The 19,509-nt window shown below is 35.8% G+C and overlaps 1 long non-coding RNA gene and 1 pseudogene across 1 annotated transcript in view; both read left to right on the top strand.

Annotated features, from left to right (window-relative positions):
• Positions 1-19,509, top strand: part of LOC144579670 (uncharacterized) — a 393,106-nt gene that overhangs the window by 26,981 nt on the left and 346,616 nt on the right. The window contains exon 2 of the long non-coding RNA XR_013527809.1: positions 9,545-9,640. This is a non-coding gene — a long non-coding RNA (uncharacterized LOC144579670). The remainder of the gene's footprint in view (positions 1-9,544; positions 9,641-19,509) is intronic.
• LOC108588567 (anaphase-promoting complex subunit 13 pseudogene) lies at positions 1,602-2,540 on the top strand (annotated as a pseudogene).

Here is a 19,509-nt window from a genome sequence, read left to right as displayed (position 1 = left end):
TTTTTTGCGGCTATTGTGAATGAGATTGGGTTTTTTATTTGCCTCTCAGCTTGAATTTTGTTGGTGTATAGGAATGTTACTGATTTTTGTACATCGATTTTGTATCCTGAAACTTTGCTGCAGTTGTGTTTTAGACCAACCCCATAGTCTTTGTCCAAAAGTCCCTTGATCTGATTTTACTTTTGATTTGCACAAAACATAGCTATGAAATAAAAATAGTCTAAAGGGATGGTATTGGTGAGGACATATATTTTTTTAAAAAATAAAAAAGTATTTATTATGTAAATATTAATTAGTATTACATATAAATGTCCAGACATTTCCAAGTACCTTTTGAGGTTACATATGAACAGTCATAGTGTATTGAATTTAGCATTTTTGTTATGTAATATTTAATTGTTTTATAGCCTCAGATATATTTTTATGCATACTTTGGGCTGTCAAAATATATGAATATTAATTTTACACCTTTACTATCCTATTGTATTATAAAAATTTAAGAAATATTCTCACTAGCTTTACCTTTTTAGAATAAAGATAACTCCTAATTTCTTTTTTTTTTAATTTTAAATTTTCTATTCTATTTTAAGTTCTGTGATATATGTGTAGAATGTGCACGTTTGTTAACATAGGTATACATGTGCCATGGTGGTTTGCTGCACCTATCAAACCTACATTAGGTATTTCTCCTAATGCTATCCCTCCCCTTGCCCTCCACTCCCCCAGCCCCAGTGTGTGATGTTCCCCTTTCTGTGTCCATGTGTTCTCATTGTTCAGATCCCACTTATGAGTGAGAACATGCAGTGTTTGGTTTCCTGTTCTTGTGTTAGTTTGCTGAGAATGATGGTTTCTAGCTTCCTCCATGTACCTGCAAAGGACATAAACTCATCCTTTTTTATGGCTGCATAGTACTCCACAGTGTATATGTGGCACATTTTCTTCATCCAGTCTGTCATTTGGGTTGGTTCCAAGTCTTTGCTATTGTGACTTGGAACCAACCCAAATGATAGACTGGATAAAGAAAATGTGGGCATTTCTTTTATCATTTGGGCATTTGGGTTGGTTCCAAGTCTTAGCTACTGTGAAGAGTGTCACAATAAACATATGTGTGCATGTGTCTTTCGAGTAGAATGATTTATAATTTTTGGGGTATATACCCAGTAATGAGATTGCTGTGTCAAATGATATTTCTTGTTCTAGATAGTTGAGGAATCACAACACTGTTTTCTGCAATGGTGAACTAATTTACACTCCCACCAAAAGTGTTCCTATTTCTCCACATCCTCTCCAACATCTGTTATTTCCTGACTTTTGAATGATCGCCATTCTAACTGGCATGAGATCTTTTCTCATTGTGGTTTTGATTTGCATTTCTCTAATGACCAGTGATGATGAGCTTGTTTTCAAATGTTTGTTTGCCACATAAATGTCTTATTTTGAGAAATATCTGTTCATATCCTTTACCCACTCTTTGATGGGGTTGTTTTTTCTTGTAAATTTGTTTAAGGTCTTTGTAGATCCTGGATATTAGCCCTTTGTCAGATGGATAGATTGCAAAAATATTCCTCCCATTCTGTAGGTTGCCTTTTCACTCTGATGATAGTTTCTTTTGTTGTGCAGAAGCTCTTTAGTTTAGTTAGATCCCATTTGTCAATTTTGACTCCTAATTTCTGTAGCTCGTTCAGTGATATGGCCCTTTTATAAGATTCACTTGTGGGTCTCCAGAACATTGTAAAATGCATGGTGTGTATGTCTCTAAGTAAGAGCTATTTTCCAAGAAACCATTAAGGAATTCTCTAACATTAATCTCATGAGGAACAAAAGCCGAAAGGCTATCAGCAACAAACAAACAAACAAATCTGCTGTTGGCTGTAGGAAAAGGATCAACAGCCCAGAAAAGCATGAAAGAGTTAATTTGATGGCTTGACCAGGGAAAGGCAAAATGAGCAGAACTCAATGAGTCAGTTGGAAATGGGTTTGGTGGGAAAGGAGAATAAGGGAAGAATTTAGAGTTGTAGGTGTCTTATAAGGGATTGTAGCTGCAGATGCACTGCTACTAAGAAATGGCTAGAGATATAATTGAGTTTATTAGTCATGGTAAAATGGAAGTTGAAAGTGTGATAAGTTGAAAATATGATGCCATCTAGAGTCTAGTGTATAATAAGTTATTGCTGTGATCTGCTAGCTATTAGCAATATGATCACTGGCATATTGTATTGCAACTAATGAAAATAGTGGGAAGTGTCTGCTGTGGTGGGCCAGGTGATAATTTGACAAGATCAAAGTTGCAGAAAAATGGAGGGTGAAGTTCAGAGAGATGGAAGGATCTTAGATTTGATTGATGATGCTTGGAAAGAAGACAAGCCGCCTTATTAGGATGATGCAAGACCACTGAATGAGCTTCCTGAACCTGAACAAGACAGTGGTGGCACACAGAATCTATCAAAGAACAAGAAACGAAGTGGACAGACTTAGCCTTACAGTACCTTCATGAGAACGTTTCCCCCGTTGGAAACTGTCACTTGGCTCCTTTCTTGTAGATGGGGTTTCTAAAAGTATACAAATTAAAAAAAATAGTGGAATAGATATGTAGATACTGCATTCAAGACTTATTTTTGTACATTCTCTGTGTTGATTGGGTTTATTCTCATGATCCTTCAAAGACAGAAAAAAGCAGAATGAAGTACAGTTTGTATTTGAGAAGACTATTTTTAAATAGTTTTTAATTGACGAATCATAATTGTATATATTAATGGAATAAAATGTGGTTTGATAGATGTATACAATGTGGAATAAGTAAATCAAAATATTTAACATATCCATCACCTTGTTTACTTACAATTTTTGATGGTGAGACATTTGAAATTTATGATCTTAGTTATTTTAAAATGTACAGTACATTTTTATTGACTGTGGCCATCCTACTCTGCAATAGATCTCAAGATGTATTTTTTCTGCCTATCTGGAATTTTATTCCTTTTGACCAACAACTTCTTATTTTCTCCCTGACATCCCAGCCTCTGGTAACCATTATTCTACTCTCTAATTCTATGAATTTTGCTTTTCTAAGATTCCCTACATAAATGAGATCATCCTGTATATACTTTAAAAAATTGAAATCAGTATTTGAAGTGATATCTGCTCCCTTATGTTCATTGCAGAATTAGTTCCCAATAGCCAAGACACCGAGTCAACCTGTGCCTATCAACATATGAATGGATAACGAAAACATAGTATATATAATAGAAGAATATTTTTGATGGCATCAAGTAGAAGGAATAATTTGGTTTGGGAGATAAAGAAGTAAAAATCAACTGGCAACATGACTGTGTTGCATTAAAGGGACCAAGCCATATATTAGGTTGATGCAAAAGTAATTGTGTTTTTTGCTATTGAAAGTAATGGCAAAAACTGCATCAACCTAATATAACCCAGTGGCTAGTTCTAAGAGTTGAGTGAAAAATAACTGCTTAAATGGCCTTGAATTTTTGCAAAATGGATTCTTTCTTTTGGGTGCCATTCCACAGAAGGAGGTTCCTGGAATACATCTTTAACTTAAATATTCTGTTAGGATCTACAACAAAGATTTAAATGCCTGTTTTTTCTGTACCTTAGTTTAGCAAAGGATCATTTGAATTAGTTCTTTTATTTTTGCCATCAGTTCAGATTTTAGATGAGAGGAAAAGAGTCCAGTGTTTTTATCATTTTATTATGCTATGAATGGCACAGGGAAGAACCTTGTGTGGTATTCACTTAAGTTTCAGGTTTTTGAGTGAATGCTCACATGGGGGGTGACACTGCTGTTAGCAGTGTCCTTGTAACAGCACTGGGTGGTGTATTGGGAGATCTGGTCCTGCTGCCACTTGATGTCCAGAGCTAGATTATGCTTATTTGTATCTGTGCATCTCTTTGCTCATTTATAAAATGATAGGAATGTCTTGGTCCAAGTGATTTTTCACAGGTGTAAAATTTTAAATATATTACATGAAATGAAGACCCTTATAACAATCACAGTAGATGTTATTGATGTTTTGAAAGAATATTTTACTCTTAAAATTATAAAAACATAAGTCATAACTTTTCTTACATAATAACTATGATATTTTAAGAATCTTTAAAGAATCAACTCCACAAAATGACCATTTTTTCTTGCATTTATGATCAGGTAAAAATTCTGTTAAGATCTGTCATGAAAAAAGATATAAATACAACAATAAGAACAAAATAAATAAATAAATAAATAACTACTTTGAGGACATAACATGAAATTTCATGAAAATCAATACAAAATGTGAAGTGATAATAATAGAAATGTTTCCTATATAGTTTGTGGACTGTGTACACCAGAATCTCTTGGAGTAGTGGAGGGAAGAGTATGAGTCAAAATGTAAATTTCTAGGCTCCACTTTAGAACCATTGAGCCAGGGTCTCTGAGTAGCAGGACTCAGGAATCTGTATTTTAAAAAGACTTGGAATTGATCCTTATGGTCTCTTATGTTTGAATGTTAATGTTGGCTTTGAGACTAATCCACTAAAATTCTTTAAGTTTCTCTATCTTGCTCATATTTAGAAAATACAATGAGGATACATCTCTTCCATAAATAAAAAATTATTGACTATGCTGTAAAGATGAATAGGAAAACTGCATCTTTGAATATATCGAATTTCAAAAAATATGTTTTACATTAAAATATTTTATTGTCTTGGATTAAGAAAAATTATTTTATCTTTTAAAATTGGAGTTTGGTTCCTGTTTGGCCTTTACATTCTTAAGAAAAAGGAGTGAACATTTTTAGTTTACCTGTTTTAAAGCATTTTCTGATCTCAAAAAAATAGAGTACTTTTATTGTTAGGTAAACAATGGCTCTCGAGGCAGTCAAATGATTCAGAACACTTCTCAGAGTCTCAGTTTCTTCTCTTATTAAATATAACAATTAATACCAGCTTAAGGAGTCTGTAACTGTTAGCTGAAATGGAATACGTAAAGCTCCTAGTCTAGTGTCAAATACACAATAGATGTTCCATAATGACAGCTATCTTTATCCTATTCTCCTTTGTGTTCAATGCTGACCTCATTAAAATAGCCTTATCCACAGTAAGTGATTTCTTTTTTTTTTTTTTTGGTCTGCACAACATACACTGGTGGGCCTGGGCATTCTTGGATTCGTAGCTATAGTGACTGCCTGAGGATCCTGCTGACATGCACATCACTTACTTGGTTGGAAATATGCCACAGATATTTAATCAAGCGTATATCTATAACTCCAGGTTTCTATCAGTCTTTCTCCCTCCTTGATTTTTCCATAGTCATATTACATTTCCCATTGTCATACTGTCTAAAATTACACATCAGAACTGTCTTAACTTTGCTATCCTTTTTTTTGGTAGGATTATCCACACCATTAAAAAACACATTTGTGTTATGTTATCTGATTCTATTTCTTCTTATTAAAAATTCAAAAATGTTATGCCCAGGATTTCACTTTCATAGACTTCTATCTTATTGCCAATATGATTTGACTTATGGCTGCCTGTACTAGAACTGCTTAGAAAAAAGAATTCGAGGTTAATCGTGTGCTGATATCTGAATATGATACAATAAAATCTCATTCATCAGAAATCATTGTATACTTTATTGTGTTATCATAGGTCATAGATATGAATCAAGGGATTCTGCATCTGCTTTTTTCCTCAGTGCCCTTTCCCTCATAGGGAAAAGGCACCCTTTCCCTCAGTCAGCAAAGGGTGCAAGCCTCCAGTATTTTAAATAATGATTTTCGGCATTAAGAAATAAAGCAAAAGATATTTTCAAGTTTATTTTTGGTCAAGCAAAGACCATATAAAGTTAAAATAAACTATTTTGAATTAGCTTTCACTTTCTTCTCTATGACTTCCTTAACAATTTTAATACTTTTTCATTGAATGTTTACATCATAGAAGATTCAGTTATGTAACAGTGTAAGTTGATATTTATACCAATCTTTAGTATTTTTTATTATAAAACATCCATCATTCTGAAAGATATCAGAATTAATTAATGATAAATCAACTCTCAGATGAAAAAAAGATTTAAGGGTTTAACAAAAGCTGATGTGATTCTGACTTAAGATTTGTCCTAACAATCACAACATTTCTGAGATGTTCTAATTAGGTGTGTGTTTATATAAATTTCTTTAAGAAAAGAAATACAATTGTTATTTCTGTCTTATTTGAAAATACAAAGAGTTTTATTTGGAGCAACAATTCTCTGCTGCCTTAGTTTCCTTTAAAATGTAGCTTTGTTGTTAAAATGTGTCTCATGGATAAAAGCCTCTTAAAGTTCATAAAGGGGAAAGAAAAGCACGTTCTAGTCTGTTTGAAAATATTGACAGATATTTTCTGATGCAAAGAAATTGACTTTTTGAGTGTAATTTGGTTGGGTGAAATATAAAAATTTAGAAATGGAATCCAGTTATCTCTAACTTGTACACTGTGATGAAGAGCTACCAAATTTGAAAAATTTTAGCTATTTCAGAAGGCATATGTAAACTTTCTGTTGACGGTAAATGCAAAATACAAATTATATAAAAATGAAGACCTTGACAGATGATTTGTGTCTCTTTCACAATTAGGACCTCATATACACACAAAACTAACCTCTGTTCCTGACTTAGCCGTTTATAATATCTTTCAGTCTGTGAACTTGCTTTCGGTTTATGACCAAATGTAATTCCATTAACACAAATTTCTGTCACTAGGTGGCTCTATATAGCTTTTTAAAAGTAGTCATCTCTGACAATCTCTCTGTTTTTAGAGCATTTCTTTTTTCTTATTAAATTTCATGTATTTTTTGCCATTGTTTCAGAATCTGTGTAGCTTAGTTGCAAACCATTAGCTGTATGAAATTAGAGTCTATGTGCAATGTGCTGCCAACTCCTCTCTCTAGTCAACACGTGAAGAAAGGTGACAGATGACAATGCTACAGGACTATGGTTATTGGCTGGATGCCAATGCTCAATGTCTGGATCGTTAGTAAAATTATTTCCAATCTTATTTTGTCTCACTTCAAAGGTCTATTTCAGTGCCAAGTCATATTCCCTGTAATGGGAGTAACCCCAAGAAAGGCACATGTATTTTTTTTTTTTTTTTGAGACAGAGTCTTGCTCTGTTGCCCAGGCTGGGGTGCAGTGGCGCGATCTCAGCTCACTGCAACCTCCTCCCAAACTCAAGAGATTATTCTGCCCCAGCTGGGATTACAGGCCCTTGCCACCATGCCTGGCTAATTTTTGTATTTTTAAGAGAGACAGGATTTCACCATGTTGGCCAGGCTGGCCTTGAACTCCTGACTTCAGGTGATCCACCTGCCTCGGCTTCCAAAGTGCTGGGATTACAGGTGTGAGCCACCTTGCCCAGCCCAGATGTTTCTTTCCTTTTTTTTTTTTTTTTTTAAATGTCTCTGAGATATTTGTGACCTGAGAGGAATATTACGGTTTAGTTCCCTGGACTAGGAATTGGAACACTTGGGATCTAGTTTGGACTTGTGAAGGTAGTTAATGTAACCATCTTTCCTGAATTTCAGTTTTCTCATCTATAAAGTGAAGGGGATAGACTAGATGATGTTTATAATTTCTTCTAGTTTTAATATTTTCAAATGCATGAGATGCCCAAGGAGATTTCTTAAGCAGAGGTGTTCCAGTATGTAGATATTACTTACTCTTAGATTGTAAACTACTGAGAGAGAGGAAATATTATTTCTTTAGCCTCAGTGCCTGTAACAGTGCCTGCCACATAGTAAAGACTTGACATATATATTTAAATGAATAAATGAACTGTACAGTAGTCCTACATGATGGAGATCACAGGGAAATATTTGTTCTCTAAACTCCTTGAGGAACAAAAATCTTGTTCTCCTTTTGACTGGACATCTAGTTACTATACTTAGAATTGCTTTGGCCCACTAATGAAGCAATGTCACTTTGGAATGCATTCATTCTTTTTAGGAAGAAAGTGAAACTTGTTAGGTTTTCTTTATTAACATTGTTTATTATTTTAATGGGATATTTGCCATCTTAGATGCTCTAGGAGGCAAAGTACATCTGGAGCAATAGATTTAAAGTTTTGGAGCATAGCAGTGACAAGCTCTGTATGAATGACACTGGTCAGTTTGGCTGGGTCTGAAGCTGCTGGGCCCAGAATGGAGGGAAGGGTCTAAGGAACAATGTCCTTAGTAAAATTGGAGTGTTGAGAGAGGAAGTTAAAACTGGTAGAGAAGTGAATGTTTAGTAAATTTTAATAGTACAGTCAAATAGAGCATAGACAAATGCAAAATAGCAAGTAAAAAATGTTATTAAAATACCATTTTTGTGTGGAGTGCTGGAATCTTGAGAGCAGGCATTTAGGGAAACATTGATTAAAATATCTAACTCTGAAACTCTCTGAAGAGGTCTTCTTGCTAACCGCAAAAGCCTGAAGTAAGAATTTTCAAACTCCTAGTATAGAAAGAGAACAATGTGGCATTCTCAATATAGTTATCTTAAACAAATATATATAGCCAATGAAAATGGTATGTAATGTGGTCTGTTTTATATTTTTCAAGTATGGTCAGCTCTCAGTTTCTAGTTATCTGGAAATAGAAGTATTTATATGACATTACAACATTTTACTTGATTTTTTTTTGAGCTCCTCTTTGTTCTACTGTGCTATAGAGAATTGAAATGGCCTTATTCTGCTTGACTTTTGTCCAGAGAAGGAAAAACTTTAACTGGGCTTGATCAACCATTGAACAAATGCTTGAATGTTCATATCTTTTACTGGAAAATACAATTTAATATCCTTGTTGACTGAAGCAGGGATAGATTCACCATTGAATTATGATTCCTGGCATGCAAGTCACAATGGAAGTACAATACAAGAAAACACTTTTTAATATTATCGCCATTTTTGTAATTGGAGAAACATCCACACATTGACAGAATTTTAGAAATTTTTCTTAGGTGTTCTTAAAATAAAGCATTTGGGAAATATTAACCCCATATCAGCACATATCTTCTTTTGATGGTATGATACTTGTGTTTGGCTCTTGGGATTTTTTATATGTGTTATGACTGAAGTGCTTTGTTATGATTGGAAAGAGTAGAACAGAAGGTATTTCCCTTCTCTTAATTATGAGGAAGAAAAGTTATTGTTTTCTTCGTAAAATTGAGATGTCAATCTGCAGCAAAATGAAAAAAATACGTATTCTATAATGACAACATAATATGCAGAGTATAACCTTCTATGATATCTACAAATATATATAAAAGTTGAGTATGTCACAATGATAGGAATTAGGTGATATCGACAAATACAGTCTTGATTTAGTTTATTTTTAACTATGGTTTTATAATTAGATTTCTGTTTCAATATAGTCTTGATACTAATAATTTAAGCCCAGATTCTAGTCTTAAAGGCAGGAAGTTTTATTGGAGCATAACATTATTTCATTAGTTTATGAACACCTTGTTATTTTCATACCATAGACTTTAAAAATAACTCAAGGTTTCTCTAATTTTATTTCCTCTTCAAGGGAAATAAACCTGTATATAGCACAATGGAAACAATGAAGTTGAAGGATACAGCTTAATGGATGAAGAAAATAAGATGTTCAGGGAATAGGAGAGGGGTAAGTTCTGTCTTCAATGAGCCTTTGCATTGCTGTTTGGGATCACTCTGTCTCATGCCCTGATTTGAAACAACGAGTTTGGAACAATATCCAAGTTGAAGATAACTTAGATTTTGGAACTTAGCTTTTTGATCTGGATAGGTTCATGGGAATGAAGGCAAGAAGCCATATGTGCCTTCCTGTACTACAAGGTAGGCAATTATCAAAGGGCCGGGATAAATGAGTCTTGGGGTTTTTCTTTTTTTATATGATTCAGTCTAGTTCCTGTGGACAGGGAGAGGTTCTCTCTCTCTCTCTCTCTCTCTCTCTCTCTCTCTCTCTCTCTCTCTCTCTCTCTCTCTCTCTCTCTCTTCTCTCTCTCTGTCACATATGCACACAAACACAGCTGGAGTAGTAGTGGCTGTTACCTAGTCAAGTATTTGGGGATTTGGGATCTGGGGCATCTTTTATTATTACTAGACAATACTCTACTTTCCTACTGAAATGAAAGTTACTGTTGCATATGTAAGCTGATATTTTTGATCCCTCTTACACATTACAGAGCTCCCCTTACTAGTGATACTTTTTACTGTAAAGTTATTACAAATATTTACTGTAATAACATTAAAAAATGACAGACATTTTGCTATATAACATCTTTCTGTAAACAGTCAAGGCTACTCAATTTTTATCTTGAGAAAGTTATTAGAAAAGCAGCATAATGTGGAAGAAAAAATGGACCAGGAGATAGGAAAGGCTAGTTCTCGTCTAATCATTGTTATGATCAGCATGACCACTTTCACTGTAATGACTCAAGTTCTCTCATAGACTAGTTGATCTCCAGGGAGGGTGATCATACAGGCTCCTTTGCTGGAGACAGTCCCGGTTTGCATCTGTTATCCCAATGTAATTATTAATAGCACCTTTTTCATTCTCAAAAGTGTCCTGGTTTGGATGATAAATTATATGGTTACTTTATCTCCAAAGATCCTTTCAACTTGAGTATTCTTTGATGTTGCCTAGAGTTGAGATGTGGGATCAATTGTCTGAGAGCTAGTCATTGAAATTCTTGTCCTTTATTTTGAGCAGTGGTGAGAGATGAAGGTATTGAGTTTGATATGGCCCAGATCATGAAGGTCTGATATTCAAAGACTTAATTTTATCCTAAAGCCTATGGGAAAAATTTTAATCAGAGAAGAAACTGAGACATCACTTTTGCTCATTGTAGAAAATGGATTTTAAGGGACTATTGCTAGAGAGAGAAAATCTGCTAAGATGTTATTACAATAATTTAGTTAATCAAATAAATTTAACCAAGGTGTGACAGTGGAAAGGGTGAAAGAAATACTAATTAAAATATTCTGGGGGTAACCTCTATAAGATATAGTGACTGAATGTGGAAATTAAAGGAGAGGCTAGAGCCTAGGATTGCATTCTCTTACCCCAACATAAATTTATTAAATAAGTGGATAGATAGTGATATCATTCATGAAAAGTGAGACTACAGATTAGGGCTTCTGTGCCAAAGACATGATGGGCTCATGGCTAGACTTGTGTAGTTTATTATTAAGAAGTGGTACAGATAAATAGAAATGCTCAGTAGACATTTAGATATAGGATAAGAGCCTTAAAATATTTGGTTTTGCTTTGCTAATGTAGATTTGGGAGTGATCAGCACATTCAAAGCTTCTGGAAAAGTTCCAGAGAAACAGAGAATGAGACAAAAGTGAACTAATGAATCATGAGAGTCCCTAACACAAAAGGGAAAAACAAATAAAAACACCAAAAGAGGAGAGTATAAGGGGCTATTAGAGAAGCAGAATGACTTCCAGAGAGTGATGTCATATATGCTTAGGCATTAAAGATTCCAGTTTTAGAGCACACGCTGTCCTTTAATTCAGCAATACTCAAACGTTTTGGTCTCAGAACTTCTTTACACACTTAAAAAATTTAGATAAATTCAAGTCATTTTCATTTACATAGATTATAGCTATTAATATTTATTATATTAGGAATAAAATTGAGAAGATTTAAAACTTTATTAATTTAACTAAAATATTTATACATTCATTGGATGTTACCAAAATAACATACTTCTATCAAAATGATGACTTAAAAAAAATGTAATGAGGTGGGTGACATTATTTTATGCAAGTCTCTCAAATATGTATATTAACAGAAAGGTAGCTGGACTGTCAATATCTACTTTTGCATTTAACCTGGTACAGTAAATTGTTTGGGTTAAGGTATTTTTGGACACACATACATATTGTATTTTCATAACCTTTTATGGTAATTATGAATATTCTCTTTAACTCATGATAGTTTCTTTTTTTTAATTTATGATATTTTAAGTTCTGGGGTACATGTGCAGATTGTGCAGGTTTGTTACATAGGTACACAACAGCCATGGTGGTGGTTTGCTGCATCCATTACCCTGTCATCTACATTAGGTATTTCTCCTAACGCTGTCGATCCCAATACCCCCACCCCTGCTATTCCTCCCCTAGCCTCCCACACCCCAGGCCCCTGTGTGTGATGTTCCCCTTCCTTTGTCCATGTGTTCTCACTGTTCAACACCCACTTATGAGTAAGAACATGTGGTGTTTGGTTTTCTGTTCTTGTGGTCAGTTTGCTGAGAATGATGGTTTCCAGTTTCACCTATGTCCCTGCAAAGGACATGAACTCATCCTTTTCAATGGCTGCATAGTATTCCATAAGGTATATGTGCCACATTTTCTTTATCCAGTCTATCATTGATGGGCATTTGGGTTGGTTCCAAGTCTTTGCTATTGTGAACAGTATCACAATAAACATACATGCGCATGTGTCTTTACAATAGAATGATTTATAATCCTTTGGTTATATGCCCAGTAATGGGATTGCTGAGCCAAATGGTATTTCTATTTCTAGATCCTTAAGAAATTGCTGCACTGTTTGGTGAACTAGTGATAGTTTCTTAAAAGTTAGCTACAATGTGGAAATTAAACCATATTAATTAACTTTTTACACTTTGTTATGTTAAAATCCCTCAGTATATTTAAACTTTAAGTGAATCTTTAACTCATGCATAATTTTGTATTATCTCTCATTGGTCATTTGGAAAATACTGGCTCACTGAGTTATATAGATCTTCCAAATGATGAAACAGATCATTATATAATATAAAACTTTGCATTCATCAATGTAACTGCTATTAGTATTAGAAAAATGAATATGGAAGCTGTCAAGGTCACACCAGCAATATTTAATTTCCCAGTATTCACTTTTCATGAATAATAATACTATCTATCCACTTATATAATAAATTAAAGTTGGGGTAAGAGAATGTCATCCTAGACTCTAGCCTCTCCCTTAATGCCCACATTCAGTCACTGTATCTTATAGAGTTTACCTTCAGAATATTTTGTTAACTGGTATATCTTTCTCCCTTTCCACTGCCATATCTTGGTTAAGATTATTATTATTTCCCAATATTTAATTTTCTCTTGAAAACTCAAGTTTTATCATTGGCCATACATGCTATCCATTGTTTCCATCAAAGGGATAGGTTTACTGCATTTATTTTTAGCAAAATGTTTGCCAAATATCCAAGTCTCAATAACCATGGTTTAACTTTCATTGTTCTTTCAAGTAAAAATTATGTTTTGTGAACAAAGCTGCTAATTCAGAAGCTTACAACTCAATTGCACAAACACTTTTTTTTGGTATTCAACTGAATTGCTTAATATACACTTCTCATTTTGTCACATGGCATACTATAAACACATTGTACTCAATGAATGAGATTTAATAAAATTAATAATTCTCATTACTTCATCAAAAATGTTATTTAGTAAAAACAGCTCTTTTTTTTTTTTTTTAAAATCTGTGAGCATGTTGTAGTGAAAAATTGTGGAACAGTTTGGGGTCTTTGCCTTGATTCATAATAAGGTATCACTGATTTTGCACAATCAATACAAATGTCAAAAAAGCAAGATGGACCAATAATGACTTTGTGTTAGTGTAAAAATAGTTTTGACTTTTCAGATCCCCAGAATGGGTCTTAAGGTCCCCTGTGGGGTACACAGATCACACTTTGAGAATTGCAATTTTACGTTTGAAAAGCCTGCCTCATCATATCCTGCAGAAAAGTTAGGAGAAAAGAAACCAAAACCTAAAATCCCAAGCAACTAAAAGTACTCCATTGGATTTTTTAGCAAGGAGAACACTGGTAATATTATTGGGAGGAGTTTCAGTGTTCATGTTTTTCAACCTTATGTATCTTAAAGTTTAGTAATATTTACTTGTGTAAAGTGATATAAAGAAAAAAACATAATCTCCCCTACCTCAATGGATGTATTTTGTCCACCCTAAATGGCAATGCTTAAATGTATAAAGGCATTAATTATGGTTGTCATCGACCTGGAAAAGCATACCAAACTTCTCTGACTAGGAACTAAGTGTTTTTTCCCTCTTTAAATTATGGATCTAGCATGTAAAACAATTTGACATGCCATGTATAACAACTCAAGGGAAAACAAATTCCAAGTATGTGATAGTCAGAAACCTCATACCCTTTGGTACAATGTACAGAAGTCAAATGAAATGGTTTAATATTTTTTTTTTTTTGAGACGGAGTTTCGCTCTTGTTACCCAGGCTGGAGTGCAATGGCACGATCTCGGCTCACCGCAACCTCCGCCCCCTGGGTTCAGGCAATTCTCCTGCCTCAGCCTCCTGAGTAGCAGGGATTACAGGCACACGCCACTGTGCCCAGCTAATTTTTTGTAATTTTAAGTAGAGACGGGGTTTCACCATGTTGACCAGGTTGGTCTCGATCTGCCGACCTCGTGATCCACCCGCCTCGGCCTCCCAAAGTGCTGGGATTACATGCTTGAGCCACCGCGCCTGGCCGGTTTAATATTTTTAAAAACTTGCTTTAAAATGACTTGCGTAAAAGGTATGGGGTCATTTGGTATATTGAAGGGGATATGGGACGCACGATCAGAGCGATAGGCATAGGAAGGGCAGATGGTGTGTAAAGAGAGTAAGTAGCATTTATTGAGCATCTTCTCTAGGCCTTTTTCTGAGGCAGAAATACTGTTTGTTCTTATGTAAGCCATTCCAAGCCTTTAAAGCCCAGTACTATTAGCATTTCCTTAAAGACCATTAACCATATCTAAAGCTATTACCCTTATCTAAAACCCTGTCTGAAAGTGATTATCATCTAGATTAAAGAACCTGCAAAGATAATGGGATTTTAATTTTCTTGATTAATATTATTAGAGTGAAGTTTATGAAGTATGAATTTTTTCTTCATTCAAAATATTTATTAAGCTTTGGCTTCTACATGTAGGATAGGGTTCTATAATACCAGACTACATAGTTTCAATTTATAAAGCACTTTTTCAAATACAACTGTAAAGAAACTGAGGCTGGTAGATCAGGTAATCTTTTCATATGTGTAACTTAATGCAGTGTGACTTGATTTGTGACTTGACTTGATATGACTTGAGCAGCTCTAGAAGCCAGGGTAGGAAATACATAATGCCATCAGAAAATAAGTAAGAGATACTTTTCTGTTCTCAGGTCATAATTACTAGTACTACCAACAGTGAATTCTAGAATATTTCACATAATCAGTAATAGATATATTTAAATATGAATATCAGGATTTATACTGTCAAATGTGCCTGTTTTGTTTACTACTAATTCTGGTTTAGTTTTAGATTAGATGGGGTTTTCTTACTAAATATTTTTCACCAATAAATGCTCTCAACATTACCTGACATCAAAATTTATTAATTTTTGGCAGCATTAACCCTCCATTAACTTTTATCATATCTAAAATAATAATTTGCCTGTACAGTATCCAATAGCTAAGTTGTCATCTAAGTATTTAGATGAAACATTTTTCTTTTAGATTCACTCCCATCTTTTTTCACTTCAGGATTCAGTGTTGCCTTGAAATCTAGTTTATATGTATTCTAAAACTACCTTCCTACATGAACATTGTGGCATTGATTTCTTTTTTGGAACTTCATTTTCAACTTTTCCAATCAGGCCAATATGATTTTGAAACACGTCTGTGCTTGCAGTTCACCATTTCCAGTTATTTACCTCTTAGTTATATCTTTGTTCACGTTTTATGTTTCAGTTAGCCCATAATCACCTTACTCTTGTGCAGTTAGTATTCCCATGACTAAATTAGTATCTTCACACTGATACCGCAGTATACATTAGCAATTATGTGTGGGGATCGCTCCTGCGAAGGGCCCTTGACAGGACCCTCACCATCTTGAGCTTGAGCCCATACACGTTTCTCCTCTCCTGGAGGCTGTTGAGCTAAGGGAAAGGAGGAAGTCTGGTTGCACTGATTTTATAAACATCAATCTTTGCCTCTGACATTTTGCAACAGAATGGCTGAGCTCAGGCCTTGTGGTCTAATGAGACATGGTATGGTTAGACATTGTGTGCTTCCTAGTTCCTTCTCTGCACAATAACTGTATGACTTTGTTTACCTCTGCTAACTCAATCATATTGTTTGCATATAATTCTATATGAATAGGCAAGGTTAGAATGACATTTGGAAAGGTCCAGCTATACCTTGTTAACAATCTTGCTTGCTTAACTGATTTTAGAAAAACACGTTTAGATTTATGATCCCCTTTTTGCAAACTTTATTGTCCCTTTGCTGTATACCCTTTGATTAAGAGTCATACTTTCTGTACCACTTTTCTTGTGATTTTTTGTTCTTGATTTTATTTCAAGATACAATGGAATGTACGTTACTCCTCAAACACTGAAAGGTATATAACCTGTAGTTTGCTGTCTTGGCACTTCTTGCTCTGGCATTGCCTGGCAGTCCTCCAGACCCCGCTTTCTATCTATCTTTTCTTCCGCACACTCCCTCTTCCAGGTTAAGAACACTTGAGTGGGGCTGAGGCTCTCCACTGGTCGGAAGCCCCCCGGCAGATGTGCCGGACCCCCACAATTATGCAGCATTTTTATTTGCAGAAGAGTAAAGTACATAGAAAAAGGCACTGGTATTTCAGAAGTTTGGGTGGAATGAACTAAAGAACAGAGAAAGAAAAAATGAGACTGGTACAAAGATGGGAATTCACTTAATTTGATGAGACTCATGTGATTATAAAATTAGTTAATTAGTCCTAAGGAATATTTTAATCCTATTCTTTCCCATCTTTTCCATTTGCCTAGGAAGCATTAACAGAAATTCAAAATCACATTTGAATCATTAATAAAGCAGAACACATACATTTAAATTGCATGTTTTGATGATTTTATTATCTCACTGAAAATGAACATTCATGTATATATGCACCTATAATTTCTTTCTAAAATATCTATCTGCCTTTCCTGGAGTATAAGGGAATAAAAAATGAAATTCCATGAAGAGGAGATAGTAAAATATTAGCTAAATATAAATACAACTGAAAAATATTTGAGAAATCAATGTAGTTTATAAGCTGTCTATGCTCTTGAGGTGAGTTTGCTTCATCAAGAATGGAAAAAAAAATATATGCATTTTGGACTGCTCAGACTCTAATTAAAATCCTGTTGGGAATTTAAGTGTGGGCTCCACAACATTCAAATATGTAAACTGTGGGACCTTATAAGCAGTCAGTGAAAATAACTGCAGGGAACAGTATCTAGAGAAGATTGCTTGATGTTAAAATAATTGCTATTGAAGACAAAGACTATTATAGCTAGTTTCCTATTTTGGACTAATCAGTAACAGTGGTGAGTAGAAATAAGAATTTAAAATAAAACATTGTCAGAGGGGACTCAAGATGGCACGGTGAGAACAACCCAGGATTGAAGCTCTCGGTGAATGCGTGGAGAGGGTGAGTCAGGGCCACATTTCCAGACGGATCTTTGTTGCCCACAGAATGGGGAAATTCCCAGGTATAAAAGAGAAACGGGACACCAGGCAGAGGCTTTGGCTGGCGCAGACGGCAGCCGGTGCAGCCGGCGGCCGGCACTGTAGCGCAGCAGTGCTACAAGCACTCCGCACAAAGCACACTGGTCCGGGTGCCCTGTTGAACCGGCAATCTGAGACTTGAGAGGGCTGAACTTGAGACTGAATGGGACTTGGACAGTGAGCCAGGCCAAGAAATTTCAGGGAAACAGTGTTTGGGGTAGTGCAGTGGGACAAACAAAACTGCGATTCCAAACGCTCTGGGTGGAGAGGTTCCCTGAGGGCACAGCTGAACCCAGGATGGTGCAGCTCCATGGGGGAGGGGTGTCCGCTATTACTGAGGCAATCCGCCCCTACTGAGGTACACGCCCATTGCTGACGCAGCCTGCCGTTGCCAAGGCAACCCGCTACAACAGAGAGACTCTGCCGCAGGGCGTAGCCCGTGGCAGCAGGGCGGAAACCGTGGCAGCAGGGCAGAGCCTGCAGGAACATGGCGGACATCACACCAGCAGGGCAGAGCCTCGCCAGGCAAATAGTGACTAGACTGCCTCCTAGCTGGGCAGGACAGCACAACGGACACTCACAAAGAAAGCCCCAACACCCCCAAGACAGAGCATCTAAGAAAAAAAGGGTTTTTTTATGAGTTCTGCTGCAGCAGAATTAAACCTAGCAGCCTAACAGCCCTGAATGAACAACAGAGCTCACAGCTCAGAACTTGAGCTCCTATAAAGTGCAGACTGTCTCCTCAAGCAGCTCCCTGAACCCTCTATATCCAAAAGACTGACATTTGGCAGGCATCATACTGGGACAAAGAAAGCAGAAAAAGAAACTGGTAGCATCCCTCACTGTTCCGCAGCTGCTATAGGTGCACCACAGATAAGCAGGGCCTGGAGTGGACCTCAGCAGTCATACAGTGGAGGGGCTAGACTGGTAGAAGGAAAACCAAGTAACAGAAATACTTCATCATCAACAATCTGGGTGTCCACTCAGAGACCCAGTCGAAAAGTCACAAACTACACAGACGAAAGGTGGATAAATCCACAGAGATAGAAAGAAACCAGCACAAAAAGGAGGAAAATACCCGAAACCAGAACACCTTGCCTCCTAGAAAGGACCAAAACTCCTCACCAGCAAAAGAACAAAGCTGGACGGAGAATAACTGTGATGAAATGACGGAATTAGACTTTAGAAGGTGGATAATGAGAAACTTTTGTGAGCTAAAAGAACATGTTTCAAATCAATGCAAAGAAACTAAGAACCTTGAAAAAAGATATGAAAAAAGATTTGAGGAAATGATAACAAGAATGGATAACTTAGAGAGGAATATGAATGAATTAAAGGAGCTGAAAAACACAATATGAGAACTTCGTGAAGCATGCACAAGTTTCAACAGCCGAATTGACCAAGCAAAAGAAAGAATATCAGAATTGAAGATCAACTCAATGAAATAAAACGAGAAACTAATATTAGAGAAAAAAGTGCAAAAAGGAATGAACAAAGTCTCCAAGAAATGTGGGACTATGTGAAGAGACCTAACCTACGTTTGATAGGCATACCAGAATGTGACAAAGAGAATGAATCCAAGCTGGAAAATACTCCTCAGGATATTATCCAGAAAAATCTCCCCCACCTAGCAAGACAGGCCAACACTCAAATGCAGGAAATACAGAGAACACCACAAAGATATTCCACAAGAAGAGCAACCACAAGGCACATAATCGTCAGATTCAACAAGGTTGAAATAAAGGAGAAAATACTAAGGGCAGACAGAGAGAAAGGTCGGGTCACCCACAAAGGGAAGCCCATCAGACTCACAGCAGATCTCTCAGCAGAAACTCTGCAAGCCAGAAGAGAGTGGGGGCCAATATTCAACATTCTTAAAGAAAAGAACTTTCAACCCAGAATTTCATATCCAGCCAAACTGAGTTTCGTAAGTGAAGGAAAAATACAATCCTTTGCGAACAAGCAAGT

The sequence above is a fragment of the Callithrix jacchus genome, chromosome 16 (genome assembly GCF_049354715.1).
Source record: "Callithrix jacchus isolate 240 chromosome 16, calJac240_pri, whole genome shotgun sequence".
NCBI lineage: Eukaryota > Metazoa > Chordata > Mammalia > Primates > Cebidae > Callithrix > Callithrix jacchus.
The sequence above is the reverse complement of the archived record's forward strand: the minus strand, read 5'-3'. Positions and strand labels throughout refer to the sequence as shown.